The sequence below is a fragment of the Podarcis liolepis genome, assembly GCF_965112155.1.
Source record: "Podarcis liolepis genome assembly, chromosome: 11".
Taxonomy (NCBI): domain Eukaryota; kingdom Metazoa; phylum Chordata; class Lepidosauria; order Squamata; family Lacertidae; genus Podarcis; species Podarcis liolepis.
In genome coordinates this window covers 31,743,497-31,761,740 of record NC_139565.1, presented here as the reverse complement: position 1 = coordinate 31,761,740, position 18,244 = coordinate 31,743,497, and the positions used below count along the sequence as shown (strand labels likewise).

Below are 18,244 nucleotides of genomic sequence, written 5' to 3'. Positions count from 1 at the left end.
GGAATATAGAAAGCTGCCTTATACCGTGTCAGAACATTGGACCATATAGCTCAGTATCACCTCTAATGTAGGTCTGGTTTGCACATATGATAAACCATGGTTTATTAAACTATGGCTTATTAAACCATGGCTTAGAGTTGGGTATGAACTTAACTTAGCAACTGAACTATGTTTTATTAACTATGATTAAAGGTTGTTTGTTAATCATGTTTCGTAACCAGCTTATAAACCTTAGTTCATGTAAACCATAGCTGAGCATTAAGTGTAAACCTGGACCCCCTTCTTAGCTAAGAAACTGTCATTGCTACAGAGCTGTGCTTGAAGAGTAGCAAAAAAATTCAAACTACTCTCAATGCTCAGCTGCTCTTGCTGGAGCTTTTAACCACTCTGTGATGTAATAAGCCAAGGTTGAAGTGATCATCTGCCAGACAACTCACCTTTAACTATTGTTTATTAAATTATAATTAATATTAACTGTAATTAATGTTAAGTACGGTTTAGTACTATGTGTGAACCAGAGCACTGATTGACGGGCCATCAAGGGCCTCAAACAGGGGCTTTTCTCAGTCCAAACTGGATATCCTCTCCCGGTACACATCACAACAGTGGAGAATTCTGCATCCTACTTGGGACAGGGAGAACGGAAATAGTGCCCAGGCAAATGCATTTCTTTGTACATTAATTTTTTGTTGCTCTACCTTGTATTGCCTTAACCGGAGGAAGACGTGCACATGAAAACTGGATAACTTTATTGCCTATTTTAAAGTGACCCTGTCCACAATAAAAACAACAAAAAGCTCTTCAATATAAAACGGTATGTTCACTCTTCCTTCATATGGTATTGCTTGTTTGTGATATAAAGTCCACTGCAAGTTTCTACAGCAATCTGCCAAATCAAAGACAGCTATAGTAAAAATCATAGCACTACAGTGCACACGGGGCAAGGCTACTTAATGATATGCTAGTTACTATCAGCTCTTTAATGCTATAAGTAAAAGTACCTCTGCACATGGATCTCTGCTAGACGTAAAAGACTCTACTGTACATGGCTCACAAAGCTGTCGTTTTATCTTCTTACATGCCTAATGCAGGCTAATGCTAACAGCAGCCCCAGTCTGCCATGAAATCTCGGCCGGTCATGCCATGGAAAACGTGACATTAAGTCTGTCTAATCCCACCAGCTAGTCCATCTAAAAGAAATGTGGCCAGATGCCAATTCGCTGCACATTTATTTTCCACGACAAAACCCAAATGATGTTCTGTGTTGCCATCTCAATATTCCTGTTCCCATTACAAAATTATTTTTTACCAAAGGGTTGCAACACCAGGATGGTACTCTCTCTCTTTCTCTCCCCCCTTTCAGGGATGGTTTGAACCCAGTTTACAGCTACTAACTATGCAACAATTTTGATGGACTGCAACATACGACAGCTATTATCTATTTGCCAATATGTATGCAGCAGTGTTGGAGTCCAGTAGCAAATGATCTGAGAACAGGTTTGAACAACTGAACAGTTGTTCAATAGTGGGACTGAATCAGCTTAACTGGGCTATGGACCGGACTACCTGATGACCACAGCTTCCTTAGAAAATATGCTGGGTTTGAAGAAAGCAAATATCCAGGTGCTTCTATCCTTACCCCAACCCCTAGTCCATCGTTTCTTTTTGTCTCTATGATGACTGACTGCAAAGGGTGACAAGCAGTTGTGTAAAAAAGAGAATCTGGTGGCATAGCTTGCCATGCAGGAGAAAAGCCACTCATCCTATAATCACTTATGCTGTAGGTATTAGAAGTACATAGATCCCAACAGTGGTTAAAAAGAAAAATATGGGAAAAAAATTGGGCCACATATAAAGATTTGTTAATAGAAGTTGAAAATAAGGTAAAATTAAAGTCTTTTGAAGAGTTGAAAGGAAAATTGACCGATTGGTTGCAATATCATCAATTGCACAATGTTTTTAAGGATGATGTTAAAAATAATGGCTTTGCAAATACTAAGTCAAAACTGGGGACTGAGTTGTTAGAATGTAAAGGCAAATTTTTGTCAAAGGTGTATAATCTATTGTTAGAATGGCATACTAAAGATGAACAAGTTAAGATGTTTATGATAAAATGGGCTAAGGATTTTGGATATAATATTCAATTAGAGGCTTGGGAAAAGCTATGGAAAAAAGGAATTAAATTCACTGCATGTACAGCCTTAAAGGAAAATATAATGAAGATGATGTATAGATGGTATTTGACACCAAATAAATTAGCAAAAATGTATAGGACAAGTGTTAATATGTGTTGGAAATGTAAAGAAAAAGAAGGGAATTTTGACTTTATGTGGTGGACTTGTTCCAAGGTTAAAGCTTACTGGGACATGATATATAATGAGCTTAAAAAAATGTTTTAAAATACATTTCATAAAAAAACAGAAGCTTTTTTTGTTGGGTATAATAGAAGAAATTCACAAGAATGACTATAATATATTTCTCTATGCCACAACGGCTGCAAGGACTCTTTTAGCCCAGAAATGGAAGCAACAAGAAGTACCAACATTAGAAGAATGGCAAACTAAAATGATTGAATATGCAGAACTGGCAAGACTGACTGGGAAAATCTGAGGCTAGCGAGACCAACTGTTTGAAAAAGACCGGAGTATATTTTTATTATGTTTGAAAGAACATTGTAAATGCTTGACAACACTAACAGGCTGACTTAAAGGTGTGTTTTTTTGCAAAGTAGAGGTAGAAACCTGTGTACAATTATTTAAAAAAAAAAGAATAAAAGGAGGTAAATAGGGGGAATTTGAAATGCTAAAGAAATTATGTAAGGATGTAAGAAAGTAGTTAGGGGGAAGGGGGGAAGTCGAAGACTCAAGAGAGTCAAAATGTATGTGATGATAAGAAAAAATGTTAACTGTTTGGTTTTAAAAATGAAATTCAATAAATATTATATGAAAAAGTACATGGATTCCTTATCTTTCCTTCTGTGTGTTTTTTAAAAACTGAACACAAGCACAGTCTCTACAACCCCATTGTTATGTAAGCATGCTGAATTTTATGTTTATCTAATTGTATGAGTGTACACAGGAAGGCAGATTGTACACATGTTGAATGTAAGATATGAACCCTAAAGTGTGGTTTAAATGGTTCACTAGTCTGTATTAAATGATCTAGGCAAAGCACCTGAACTCATGAAGGCAAGCTGACTTACACAACTGGAATTGATAAAAATGCTTAAGTATGCATGCATGATGGTGTGGAGGCAGTCAAACCATCATTTTGAACCCATCAGACCTGGTAACTTTGAACTTAATGCTGTTTTAAGACTGTCTCTGCTTCACAGGAAGTGGCAATACATGACTTGAGTACAGCCCAGGACATGGAATGAGCAGGATGCACGAACCCCACATACTGTGCTGCATCTCAAGCTATTTTCAATCAGACTTGCAGACCACAGCACTGGAGGAGGAGTGTCTGCATATAGTATGGTTTCTGTTGCAGAGAAACCTCAGAATTTACAGCTTCTCACCATCAAAGTACACTTTGGGACAGAAATATCTCTAAGGCCACTGTTTGTGTTTACAGTTAGGTCCTCCTGAACATTTAGGAGACCACATAAATATGCTACACAGCACATACTAATTTTCCTAAGACGTGTCACAGACCATTGCAAATGATTTCTTTTCATCACAATTAAAAAGATGAAATGAATAAAAGTTTCGTTTAATTTTTTCTCTTTAAAATGTAATCTTAATTGCTCATTGATTCATTATCATCTTCTCCAAATGTATTATATCACGATGCTACCATTGTTCACAGAGAGATAAAACTGTTTTTATGCATCACGGTTTCTAAAGTGAAAGAGGAATTTCACAATTCTTTTAAAATATGCCACTCATTTAGAGTTAAAAACTTAAAGACATTTTTGCACTTAACACAATATCATCATAAATCATTAATATCTCATACTTTTACAATAACTTGTCATACAAATGAATCTATTCTTTTAGTAACAGTTGAAAGTTCAAAGACTTCAGAAACTATTTGGAACATCTTGAAAGGTATTTAAGAATGAATTTTCTTTTTTTCCATTATTCATACTTTAAAAACAAAAGTATATTATCTTTTGAATGCACATTACATTAATAATAAAATTTTAAAAAAATCAATATTAAATTTTTAAAAGTTGTGGAATTGGTCTCCAGTCTACTCAATTAGCTATTCAGCTAATTATAATTAGCTGATAAGCATAGATTGAGATGGCAGACATTGACTTTAATTTGGGAAAACTTTGCTGAGTATATAGTTTTCATGAATTATTAAAACATGTCGTCTCTTTGTCTCAGTCCATGTTCAGGAATATGGATCTAGCTCATGAAAGTTTTCATTTGCTGTACTAATGGGTACACACAAAAACCTTGCAATGGGGTGGCCAACGTGTTGTTGGACTACAGCATGGACTACAGTCATGCTGACTGGGGCCAATGAGAGATGTAGTCCAACAACCTCTGTAGGGTGGTACTGTGTTGGCTATCCCTACCCAACTGGCTACACTAAATTTTCTGTAAGTTTGTTCATATTACTCAGCACCATACACAACTATATACAAAACTGGAAGCAGCCGATCTGTATGTACAGGTCTAAACTTAGGCATGATGGTGCTTAAACAAAACAGTGAAATGCATTGGATCCTAGAGGAATGAGCCCACCTAGCCACTGAGTAAGAAGAGTCCATCTTATTCAGTGGATGACCTACTGTCTGCACAAAGGATGAATGTGGTCTGTGTGCTATGCTGAAATGTTTTTCGATCATTCTCAATCCCCACATTTATTATCATTTATCACTCTCTACCAACAGATGAGAAAAGAAATTACATGTGTCCATTATCAAAGGGGTGAGGGGTGGGGGATTGCTGTATTTACCATACATTCAAGTTTGACAAGGGATGTTTGTGGATGCCCTTTTTTTCATTCCACAAATCATCTATTCAGTGGTCTGCACTCTGCAGCCTTCATGGGTACTGTCTTTCCTGAAAACCCCATAATATCCTCAGCTGAGCTTCGGTCTGAGGAAGAAATAATTTGAGAAACTGGAGTACGGGTTGCAGCTCAGCATTAGTATATACATATAAATATAGTTCTGCAATGAGACTCTTCGTAAGGGCATCCACAAAGAAGCTCTCTAAATATCTGAAGAGCGTCTACAGGCAAGGTAGTGCAATCTGATCTTCAGAAAACAGTTTAGCCAGGAGGGTAGCCAGGTCGTCTGAGATTCTGAAGGCAGAGCATGGAGCCTCAAAAGTAGGACCCAGTTCCTACTCTGGAGAAGCAACTACTTTTCCTGATTTCCATCTCTGGTGCAAGTTATTTCCCTATTTCCAAGTGTTGTTGATTATTCCTCTATTATGCCACTTCCATACAGAGTCAAAAGGTACTGAGAGTTGAAGAATATGACAGGGAGAAGGGTCTGATTGTAACAAAAAAATTGCCTAAGTTCTTACCCAGAAGACCCATGAGAAATAAGTTAACATGCTTGTGCCTTCTTTTTTTGCAGAGAGCCAGAACTGAGGCAACTGCAAGGAAAGTTTAAAAAAGGTCAGGCTCAAGTTTGATTTTGCTACATTGTGGGTGTGTATCATTTCTTGGGATTTGAAAAACTGATAGGGGTATTTTTGTCTATGCACCCATGTCAGAATGAGTGTGTTCACTTTCCTGTTTGCCTGCATGCTTGGGTTTGCGGTCCTGTAAGTGGTTCCTCTGCCTGTCTCTCTCGCTTTTGCCCCCCCCCCCCTTTGTGATTGAATCATGGATAGAAGATGCAATTAGGGTATGAAGCAAAACAGTTCCCCCATCACTGCAAAATAATGGGAGATGCTGCACTTGTGGAATGTCAAGTCTTCATTTAAGTATACCTTATCCCATTTTGGTATGACTGGGCCCAGTACAGTCCCAGAATGGCTCAGAGCTTCAAGAACCATCCAACTTTCACCAGTATGAGAACATAGCCTTATACTGAATCAGCCTATGTAGCTTGACATTGTCTACACTGACTGGCACCAGCTGTGCAGGATTTCAGACACGGTTATCTCTCAGTCTTCCTGGAGATACAGGAGGCTGAACCTGGAACATTCTGCAAAATTTCTACCACTGACCAACAGCCCTATATCATTTCTATTGCTTCTTGCTTTAGTCAACTATTTCTGCTTACTTCATGTTTTCTATTCGCTAATCCACTTTTCAGTCTCCCTCAATTAGCAACCCAAATTCTGGCCACTCTTCCTGAAGCACCATTCTGCTGCAACATCTCCTGTGCTCCAGAACATTCCAGTGCACTTAATCAGGCCTTCCAAAAGTGCCCTTCACTTCCACTGTGAGCACTGGTCTTCCTGGAAGAATGTCAATGCTGCCAAGAAAACACACACAACTAACATGGGCTCAGATACTGAAGAAAATTTTGAAGCTGTCCAGGCCTGTAGGTTACCCTGTAGAAGCAACTTGAGTAGAAGGATCTGCTTTGAACACAGAATGTCTCAAATTCAGTTCCCTGTATCTCCAGATAGATCTGCTGAATCCCCAGGGAGCAAGATAGGCCAATGCTCCGACATGGTTCAATACTACTTCCAATGTTCCTAAAGATGAATTTCAAATTAAAAGTATTCTCATAGAGCACTTCGTTATTCTACCACTCAGAATGAATATCAGTCTACACATTACATTATGCTCAAGGCTTCCCCGTGTTGACTGCCATAACAAGGGTTGTATTGTCTAGTGTGGTTTGCCGCACGGATCATCAGGATTTTGTGGAGTCTTTCTGCACAAGCAACAGATGCTGCTAAGAACATCTGGTACTGGCATAAAAACTCCCCATGCATTCCAGAGGATCCGAGTAGCAACAATGGTGAGGACACAGCAATGGTGAGGATAATCATCGGGTGGAAATCTGCTACACATGAATAAAGGAACTTGTAAACCAGCTCTTACTTGGAGAGCAAAGCAGGTGCTAGGCAACCTCCAAGTATATCACACGTCACTAAGTTTCAACTGAGTCCCTCCTTACTCTGCCACCAGGCATGACAAAATAGAAAAGACAACTAAAACTTCACAGCTCACTAACACTCAAAACACGCAAAAGGAATTCACATGACAGTCATTGGTTATAAGACATCACTGCATCCGGCCGGCTGTAGATAGTTGAAAACACCCTCGGTCTTCTAATAATGCTACTGAAATGGCACAAAACCAACTGAAGTAAATCCCCAACATCCTTTTTTAAAAGGCAACTTCAGAAAGGGGAATTTGTAGCTACGAAGCCACTGTGTGTGTGTGTGTGTGTGTGTGTGTGTGTGCACGCACGCGCACTAAAATTACCTCTACCTGCAACTTGCCTTCATCAAATCCTCTCTCTTCTACCCTTGACTTATTTTTCTTTCTTCTGCAGGGTTCCTGATACATTAACCCTATTTCTCTGACTCGGAAAGTGTAAGCAAGTAAATGATGAAAGCAATGGGGAGGACAGCAGCTTGCTCACTGGGGCTCTCTAGCTAGAGAGCAAGGCAAAGCAATGGCAAGAAGGAGCTGAAGATATGGACAACGAAGCTGAGGAGTCCCACTAAGAAGAAGGGAACATGATAAGAGAGGGGAACCACACTAAGGATATATTGCCAGCTGCACCCCCTGAAAACAACAACACTACGGAGCATTCACATGACCATCTGAGCTTGTGGTTTTTAAAAGTTCATTCTCATTCATGCTGCTGGCCTGCTACAATCTAAGTTGATCACAGACAAACCACCCTAGCTTTTTGAGCAGTTGGGATGACATGCAAAAAGCCAGTCTGTCTTCACTTTACACATGGTGTGCAGCTTTCAAGTTCCTGGCTCAACCTTGGGCTGCATCAGTGAAAAACAGCACAGGCAAGCATGGGCTCAAGTGGCCATGAATGAGTCCTTAGTCCTTAGTCCTTAAATAGCACTGGTGGAAGATGGGTCCTTGAAATAGCACCAGTGGAAGATGGCCCTAGTGAAAGTGAACAGGACTAGAACTTGTTGAAATATAAATCTGTACACAAACTGCAATATGATCCTATGCGTACGGTAATTGCAGGCAGAGATCAAGTAGCATTTTGCTTTGTAGTGAATGAAGCTTCCCTGTTTTGCAGGCAGGCCCCCCTCACATATAACTTTGTAAAACATAACAAATTTGACTTCTTCCACCTAGAAGCCACCCCAACAATTTGTGGTAGCAAAAAAGGAACAGCACTTGGCCATTGTTTATGTTTATCTAAAATTACAGATGACATACCGTGCCACTCCTAGCTTTAATTGGCTCCGTGTAGGAGCAAAAATTACTGGTGAAAGGTAAAAGCCACAAATCTACCCACTTTGTCATCTGCTCTTGTGGTGATAGGGAATGATACAGGGTGCAGTTGTTGTTGTCGTCATTGCCCCTCCTCTGCCCCCACTCCCCGGACTATTCCTGTCTCTCCCTTTAGTAAGCTGGCAGAATAATTTTGACCATCCCATAATAACAGTGCTGATGTCCACCAAGTGTGTGGAGGGAGAAGGGACTCACTGTGACCTTTTAAATCCTTTTTCACTCTACAAACTAGAGCCATTATACCATGGCATTTCTATAGAGACATAAGCGTACGATGTGTAGGTAGGAATTATGTCTGCTAAATACTTTGCATATTTAAATAAAGCTTCTTTGCTTTAAAATAATTTTATAAGGATTACAAAAGACTTTGAAGGGACAGTTTAACATTGCTTGCCATGCTGCACTGGATCTGGACTAACAGCGCAGTCCTAACCATGTCTACAATTCCTGCTAGATTCAATGGGGCTTACTCTCAGGTAAGTGGAATTAGGATTGCAGGCTGAGTTATTTGCATTTCATTCCCATGACAATCAGCAGGATTTAAGATTAATCCAGGATGACTAACTTTTCACATAGATTTCAACAAGCCCCAAGTGTGACTAATCCATTCTGGATCCAATTCTTTACTGTTGTTCAACAACACTTCCTTTTTCCATTCCTTATCTATTTCTATATATTTCCCCACCAAAGCCAGAAAGTCTCTTTACTCCAGAATATCACATTTTTGCATGTGTTTGCTAAAAAAGCATCCAAAGCAGTTAAGCACAATTAGCTTTCATAAAAAGCTGTACATGACTTTCTGCAGTAATGAGATTCCCAAGTTTGCATCTCCTTGTGTGTGTGTCTGTGTTTTCAAATCATGATTTAACAAAGGCTCCTTTTCTACCAGCTTTATGGTTACACTCCACAGCAGTGATGGGCCGAAGCATCATTGAAGGATTCCCCCCTGACAAATCCTCCTTTGTGTAACGACTGGGCAGGACCCATTAAATGAAAGGATCTTTAAAAAGAGCAGCCAGGCACACTTCATCAGCCTGCTGCCATGTTCTTATAATCCTTCTGGATAATTCACAGGGACAAGACAGGCTGCGAAGAGAACCATTGTCACCAGCACAAGCATAGATTGCTGATCCCTAGCTGCCTGAGAGATGCTGTAAAGCTGTGGCTGTAATATATTGCACACGTACCCCACCTTGCAAGCAGCCAATTGACAAGTTTGCTAAGTATTAAGATGTACACTGATTTAGTGTCACTGACTTCAACGGAAATGAATGGACTCAGAACTACCGTATCTTTTGCTGTATAAGACTCACCTTTTCCCTCCTAAAAAGTAAGGGGAAATGTGTGTGCATCTTATGGAGCGAATGCAGGCTGGGCAGCTATCCCAGAAGCCAGAACAGCAAGAGGGATTGCTGCTTTCACTGCGCAGCGATCCCTCTTGCTGTTCTGGCTTCTGAGATTCAGAATATTTTTTTTCTTGTTTTCCTCCTCCAAAAACTAGGTGCGTCTTGTGGTATGGTGCGTCTTATAGAGCGAAAAATACGGTAAATACTGTATGCCAGTTCAACTGCGCAATGGATTACACAGGCAGCGTTCAAAACTCCCATTGTTCTAGGCGCATTTTGCAACTGGGAATTTCATTAGCGAGAGCAATTTCAGAGCTCTGGGCGCAGTACTGAGCCTAAGATTTCAGATTAAAACTGCCACTGCTGGTGCTGAGGGTGTGGGAGGAGAAATTCCTGTCTGCTCAACTTCCAGGAGATCATTGCAGCAACAAGCAAGCTGATAGATTCTGCCTCTCAGTTGGCCTTACAGAAAGACAGCATTTTGAGGGACCCACATAAGAATATTAAGGAGGTGGGCAGGGGAAGCATGGCTTTGTTTTTGTTTTTGCAGTCTTCATACTAGACCATGTGAAAAATGAACATAGGATTTAAGCTGAAGTTCATTCATTTTCAGCTTTGTATTTGTGTTATTAAAAACGTGCACCTAGACATTCCATTGTGGCACCCATAACCTAGGTTTAAGGTGCTGTTTAGCTCCTAGCTTTCATATCTCAGTTTCTAACACTGTAGACAGGATGTGATAAAGCAGAACAGTCTAGAACATCATAGAAAAGGTCTTCTCTCTTTCTGTCTCATTAGAATAGTAGCAAACTAATAATGGAGCATGGAGTTAACCAAACTGTTCAAATTGACCCTCTATCTAGTAAAAAAACAAAAACAACAACCAGTACATGTCCTAAGTTTTCAAATACAGGATTGCTGATCTCTGTTATGACACTTGCCTTCAAGAGTAACAGGAAGAGAGATAGTTCACAGGTATGTTAATTAACAGGTGTTTTAGGAATCCAGAATTTAAAAGGTTTAGAAGTATTTCATATCTCTTGTTCTCCCATATTCTAAAACAATTCTTTCTTTCTTTCTTTCTTTCTTTCTTTCTTTCTTTCTTTCTTTCTTTCTTTCTCTCTCTCTCTCTCTCTCTCTCTCTCTCTCTCTCTCTCTCTCCTCTCTTCTACCCCATGAGCATAAGCCAGAATAGCAGCTGCATTTTGTGGTTATGCACTGCAAGATGGAAGGACTCCGAGTTGCTTTCCTTTCCTCATGCTGTCTCATACCAACACATGCTGGCAACTGGCAATCATACATGCATGAAAAGTTAGGTGGTCAAAAGAGATACCGAATTGAACATGAATCGTGAATCTTGTGGGGTTTGAAATTGCACCTTGGAGAACTGTATGTTATAAAGTTCTAAGGAGAACATTTCATTTGCAATAGAATTCACCCGGCTTAACATTACACACACACTGCAAATGAGTTTGTATGCTGCACACCAACCCTTATAAGCAATGAGGGTGTCATTTCAGCCGTATATTACATTTTGGCAAATACAAATAAATGTTTGTGGTGAAAACATGTTTACTAGTTAAAACAAAGCTAAAATGTTCATGAGGTAAAGGTCAGAGAATATTTCATTCCCTACTGAGCAAATGGTCAGGAAGCACATTTGTCTCCATTTCCTGTCAAAACAGGAAGAGTGCAACTTCTTCCTCCACACAATGACTTTAGTTTTGCTTCCCACCTCCAGCTCTTACTCCCTCAGGGCCTTCCAAATGAATTTTAGAAGTGATCATTTCTTTTGCCTGTGTCTGTGACAACTCACTGACTTGGCTTGCTTTTTACTTTGTCTACTTGATAATACTAACAATTAAAAGCAATGAGATCTAAATATAGCATTTGAAGCTAGTTCATCTAAATTGTGCTCCAATATAGTTTAGTAGTACTGCACAAACAGCATAGAGCCACGATGTTCATAATCTGTTTATAAATTGCCTTCAAAATCTGTTTCATCACACACACACACACACACACACTCTCTATCATGAATAATACTTTGAGTTATAGGAGCATTAAAAAAAAAATCAAACTGGGATCCCCGACAATAAAACTAAACATGACTTCAGGTGTGATTATGTGTGATTCCCAACGTAATTAATTGGAATAAAATATGTCCTTAGGCTGAAGAAGCAAACATTGTTTTCTACTTTGAGAAAGAAATGGAATTTGTTCTTAAAATAGAACATTTTGTTCACAGCTATCAGGAAGAAAATAAGTCTTGGTACAAATAATAGCAAGAATGCATGCTTATAGGAATCAATGCTTAGTTCATATTTTTATGACTTGGAGTATGAACTGTGGCGTTAGCTTTCATAGGGAAGATTTCATTTAATGCATGAAGCAGACAGTGAAAAAGATGGGCTGTGTGTGCACACATGCTTGTAAACTGGAATTAAAAATGAGCACACAATTGAAGCAGAGACACCATCTATCAAATCAACATAAATGACATTCAGTTAAGAAGCCCATAGATGAAGATGGATTCTGCCTTCCCCGCAAACACTTGAAGGCTTGTGCTCAATTTGCATGACACAGCATACATGAGATCATTTCTGTTTGTAGTGACCTAGCCTATTGAGTTGATGATTCAAACCAGAAGAAAGTGTGTCAGATCTGTTAATTCATTAACAGATGAATTCATTCAGCATACTTTATCTGTCTCTTAAACTCCCCCCTGAAGTATAGGTCACAAATGGAATGCCACGGAAGACTAAATCCCGCCCTCACAAGTTTCTCTTGTCCATTTCTAATGTCCAGTCCATTCATAAATACAATTTTTAAAAGGACATGTTGAATGTTCACCACATTCAAACCACAGAAGGACACTGATGGTAGGCGATGGAAAAGGTGTACATATATGAACTAAGGCTGTGGCCCAATTAAAGGTATCTTCTTCACATGACTTTTAATTGTTTAACTCATGTATCACATCTTGGTTCCCTATGAATAAAAAAAATAGGAAAAAAACAGTTCCCCTTCTTTATTTTTAGATGATGCCCATGTGTGTCACAACAGACGCCATATTTGAAGAGCATTCTAATACGTGCAGGAGAGCTGGGGCAACATCTCAGTCAAGAAGATGGCTGCCACCCACTATGTTTTTGATCTTCCTGTAATAAAAAATAATGCTCAGGGGGACGGGACTCTGCTGCCTGATTCATAAGGCCATATTTTCAGTCAGTAAGGGGGTTTTAATAGCCAGAGGCTGCTGCAGAACTTTTTTTTTCTACAGGTGGAGAGAGAGGTCCATCACTAGAGGCCTTCCTGATGCAGCCGTGTAAAGACCCACCACCGTCACAGAAATGGAGTATTGTAGAGAAGTGGTCAGGGGGAAACCAAAGATCTGCAGATTTCTAAGTCCCTTTGGTTCCCCTGATATAGTGCCAAAATCAGCTCAAAGCTATACTAGCACTGGAGCTGCCAAATTAAATCCCCTCCATTTGAGTCAATGGGAGGGGGAAAGGTGGAAAGGGTAACATATAGCTGTCAACCCCTCTCTGCAACCTGGCAGGACTCCGTTTTGGATCTCCTGTCACCCCACCATAGAATTGCTTTGCCAATCAACTAAAAACACTGCAGGGGTAGTATAACTACGCAATACTGTAATTTATATCATTCAGTCCTATATGTGTGGAAAGAGTTGGCAGCAGAGTTTGTTGTAGGATTTTGTTTTGGGGTCAATGTTTCACTGCAGTGTTGAAAATCTCTTCCCCATGAAAGCTCAAGCTACATTAAATGAGTTAAGGTAACTCTTCTGAGAAAAATATTCTAAATATCTACTGATTGTATTTTAACTCACAAGTCTTGCTCCAGTTGATATATTTCTGTTACATGTTTCCCTTCCTAACAGCAAAAACAAAGTTGCACGAAACTTTATTGTATTGTATTTTTAATTTTGTGATTTTAAACAGTTTCGTGCAACTTTGTACTCCTGTGCTTAGCTACACAAAGCAGGAATATACAAAAAGAAACAGTATCTTCATTGTGAAGGAATAAAATTATATTAAGGGTGAAATGTATGGAAAAGACAATCTCCTTCTCTGTGTTGTGAGCCAGAAGAAGTCTAACAGTGCCATCTTATGCATGCCTACTTAGATATAAATCCTACTCAGTTCTGTAACACTTATTCCCAGGTCAGTGTGAATAGGACAATAGGCCAAATCTTTGTTTTCCTGGATATTATGCCACTTCTCACTTGCAAACAAGGAGGGGACCAAGATGATTAAGGAAACCAAGTCTTATGAGGAACAGTTGAGGGAGTTGGGTATGTTTAGCCTGAAAAAGACGAGATATGATAGCCATCTTCAAATAGCTAAAGGACTGTGACATGGAGGATGGAACAAGCTTGTTTCTTCCACTCCAGAGGGTAGGACCTGAACCAATGGATTCAAGTTACAAGAAAGGAAGATTCCAACTGAACATCAGAAATAACTTTCTCATGGTAGAAGCTGTTCAGCTGTGGAATGGACTCCCTTGGAAGGTGGTGGGCTCTCATTCCTTGGAGGTTTTTAAGCAGAGGTTGGATGGCCATTTGTTATGTTTGATTTAGCTGAGATTCATGTATTGCAAAGGGTTGGACTAGCTTAAACTCTCCTTCCTATCTGCCAGTCCCCCACCTCCCAGAAGCTTCTTCTAGCTCCTAATAGGGATGAGTGAATCAGAAAATTTCTCTTTCTTTCTGTTCCTGCTCATTTTTCTCTACATTTCCAGGTCATTTTCTGATTTTTTTAAAAAGTGAAAATACATTGATATTTTAGTGTACATTTATTTTAAGAGCCAATTTTTAATGCAGTTTTGCTTACTATATACATTTTTTGCAAGCAATTCTCCCTGATACGATGCATCTCTGTAGGTTGTTTTTACAAATGTTGGCATCTTTGTACACATTACTTGGCTGGAGAACTGCGATGAACTGGAGGAGTGTGAATTTCAAAGGATGGCTGTGTTTCAGTTCTCATATTGTTTTGGAAAATGCAGACTAGGTATATTTGCCTATAAATGCAAATGGGATTAAATTTATTTCTTACCCGTTGCCCCTACATTAGTGTACTGTGGAGAAAAATACAGAGTTGGATATCTTTGATCTGTCTTTACATTTCACATATTACACTCCTTACCTGGGCATCCCCTTCTACACCTTCTGGCAAAAATAAGCTTAAAACAATAGCAAGTTTTGTGGGTTGCATTCAACTAATTTCAAAGCTAAGTCCATCAATTTCAGTGAGTTCTGAGTATTACATAGCTGGATTCAAATCAGTGTTACTTCGAAACACAGGTATACTCAAAAGCAAGGGTTGCAGAACCCTGCAAATTTTACTTCAGTGAACTATCAAATCACACTAGATTATTTTTAGCATTACTAAAAATCTGCCACAGCATATGATTTTAGGGTTCTTTAAATACACCTGAGGTCTTGAGAATCTCAGCTTCTATTTTAAAACTAGTCAAACAATTCTAACATTGTTAAGTTGTAGAGAGGGAAGATTGAGAACACAACCTTGAATGTGTGACATGCAGTCACAAAGGGAAAATGGCAAGCATAGTTTAATGCCGTAATTGTAAATCGGCTTCTTGAGTTCATCTTGCAACTGCAGGGCTAGCATAAGAGGAAAGACAAATCCTGATGTCTTCCAGGTCAGGATTTTCACTCTCTCTACTAAATCATTGAAATCTAGAGCACATTCAGTGAGCCATTATGGATGCAAAGTTCAAGCCTCGTTGATTTCAAGAGAAAAAAACAAGTCTTTCTGAAATTCACCATGGAAGTGACCAGGACTTATGCTTAGCTTTGAATGAATCGTGTCTTCTGTATATTCTTCTCACAGTAAGTGAAGAGTGACATAGCGCAGTTGTAGAACATCTCTTTTGCATGCGGAAGGCCCAAGATTCAACTCCTAGCATCTCCAGATATGACTGGGAATGTCCGTTCTCTGAAAACCTGCCATTCAGTTAGGTGGGTGAATTTGGTATGAGGACGCTTTCTATGTTGAGGACGTGGCCATTTGCCCTTCCTCTTACGCTTGCAATCCTTCCTGGTGCTCTTCTTCTGTAAAGAATGTGAAACTTTCCCGTATAGTGCCCAAAGAGTAAGGTTATATTGTAGTTCATTTCAAGACTTCTAACTGTATCTTACTGTCTACAGTCTACAGATCAAACACGTAGATCCTAAAACTGTACAATCTAAAATGACCAACTGTGGGTATGATCCTGAGGAAGTTAGTTAAAATGAAACAAGCTAGTCATGACTAAAAGCTCATCCATTGGTCCGAGAGGTTTTCCACTTGCCCTGTGCTTTCTATGAACAAGTCAGAAGGATTCTCTGTTTGCCCCACCGCTTTCCCCGGGAAAACCAGCTCTTTACTGCTGAACCAGGGCAAACGTCAGTTCATGGAAAACCTGATTGAAGTTTGCTCAGATTCAGATGCAAGTAGCATGCTTCCCCAGAGAAAAGTGGCAGGGCAAGCGAAAGTGTGGACAAGCCCTTAGCCCCATTGATTTTAATGGGACTAAAGGGTGGTTAACTTAGTCTCGTGCAATACGTTGTGCAAATCTAACTGCTTTGGAAAGCCAATTCCATAAACAGAAATCATGCCCGAACCCATTGATTCAATATGAATGAGTTAAATGATTGTGCCAAACTTTGGCGGAAAGGTGATTAACAGGCCAATGGACCTTTATATTCTGGGAAGTAAGAGTGTTCTATTTCTTGATAAAGTAACACTTGAATAAAATAATAGCTTCCGAACTATTGTCCATATTTTAAATAGTAAAAATCAAAATAAGCTTCTTTTTTGCCAAATATTAATCCCCTCAACAATTAATTTAATTTAATTTAATTTAGGCTTTTTTTTTTTTACACAAACTGGCAATATGCTCATGGACAAAACAACTGATGTCTAAATGCTTAATGCTGCTCACTATTCCATTTTTAATTTAAATTATAAGCTATAAACAATTAAAGCAAATATGGTGGCTTGGTATTGACAGAATTATTGCTTTCTGGCTTGGCCCAGGGCAACAAGTAACCTACAGGGAAAACTCAGAATGCATCAATCATAAATATTATCATTGTTTGCTTTATTTGAAACTTGATTTTCTGCCACGAAGAGGGCAAGTTATGCCTGCACTGCAGCGTTTTAAATTTCATACAAGGCTTGCTTGAAAATTAGAACAATAAATTATTTCTATGTTGGGTTCTTTCTACAAGGGGCACGTGGCTCATCAGCTAGCAGAGGGCCATGCATGCAGGCTGGCTTCCAGCTACACAAGTTGCCCTTGTTGGATTGAAATCTAAGAACACAACAAGGTGAAAGATGCAAGGAGCCCCAACACAGATAGCTGGGATGTGGGACTCTACACACGGCTTCCAGTGAGAACTCTGCATACAGCGCTCAGCACACAGCTGGCACAGATTGGATGTGCATCGAAATGCACATAGACATCAGCACTGCACAGAGCAGATGGGAGGACGTCTTCTCATCAGTTTTATAATAAAAAGGGGAATGTGCATCCCTCAGGGATAATTCATATAGCTATTACCTGCCTGTTGCTGGTAGTCAGCAACACCTTGTTACCCACAGTTTTCTCTGGATCAGAGCCTTTTAAAGCCTTAACAGTAAAGTATGAGTGTGTTTTACGGCGACATCTGCACTATAAAAGAACGGTTTAACATGCAGTTATCATGACCTATCCTATAATATTGTGGGAAGGTTTGGATAGAGTAAAAATAATTATAACACACATGAACAAACCACTTCTTGAATAGGTAAGAAGCTACAATGTTATTTGCTTGTTTGCTTGTCTCGCTTTTCTTCTTGTTGTTGTTGTTATTTCTGTACTTTTCTTGCTCTGTACATTGGATTGTCTAAGCAAACACCTTTCTACTATAAGGTTGACTCTGGTTTAAAAGGGAAGTAACAAACTTTTCTTAAAGTCTTAATTCAATTTTATGGTTGTCATATAGGTGTCAGATTTATTGGTAGTATTTCAGGACTGAAATTCTGCCTGAAAATTTTATGACTAAAAACCCTAGTCCATGACAGATTTTTGACAGGGGGGAAACAAAGAAAAATAATAAAATTTGCTTGATCAGGTCCACAACATACCGCCTTGAGCTTTTCTGGTTTATAAAATAAATATTGAAATTGCAATTGGCAACAGTCTCAATCTAAGCAAAGTTAGTTTTGGAATTATAGTAGTTTGCAATTGATAGAAAGGAGCTGATCTTACACAACAATTGAGGTGTCACAGTGATATATCCTCAACAGAAGGATCTTGCATTATATTAAAACTAGAGAATGTTTTTTTAAAGTGTATAACATGCAACAATATGCATAAAAATATTGAAGCTTCACAGACAATAGCATGTGAATATTACTGTAAATGTCAGATATATGATGCAGTTGTGATGTTTTCGAGCCCTTTAAAAAATTAACCCCAAAGCACAGATCTGACTTATGCCATGATGTGACTGTGAAGTG

General features: G+C 39.1%; 1 protein-coding gene across 34 annotated transcripts in view; it reads right to left on the bottom strand.

Moving 5' to 3' along the window:
• MEF2C (myocyte enhancer factor 2C) overlaps positions 1-18,244 on the bottom strand; it is a 178,705-nt gene that overhangs the window by 80,460 nt on the left and 80,001 nt on the right. The window lies entirely within an intron of this gene.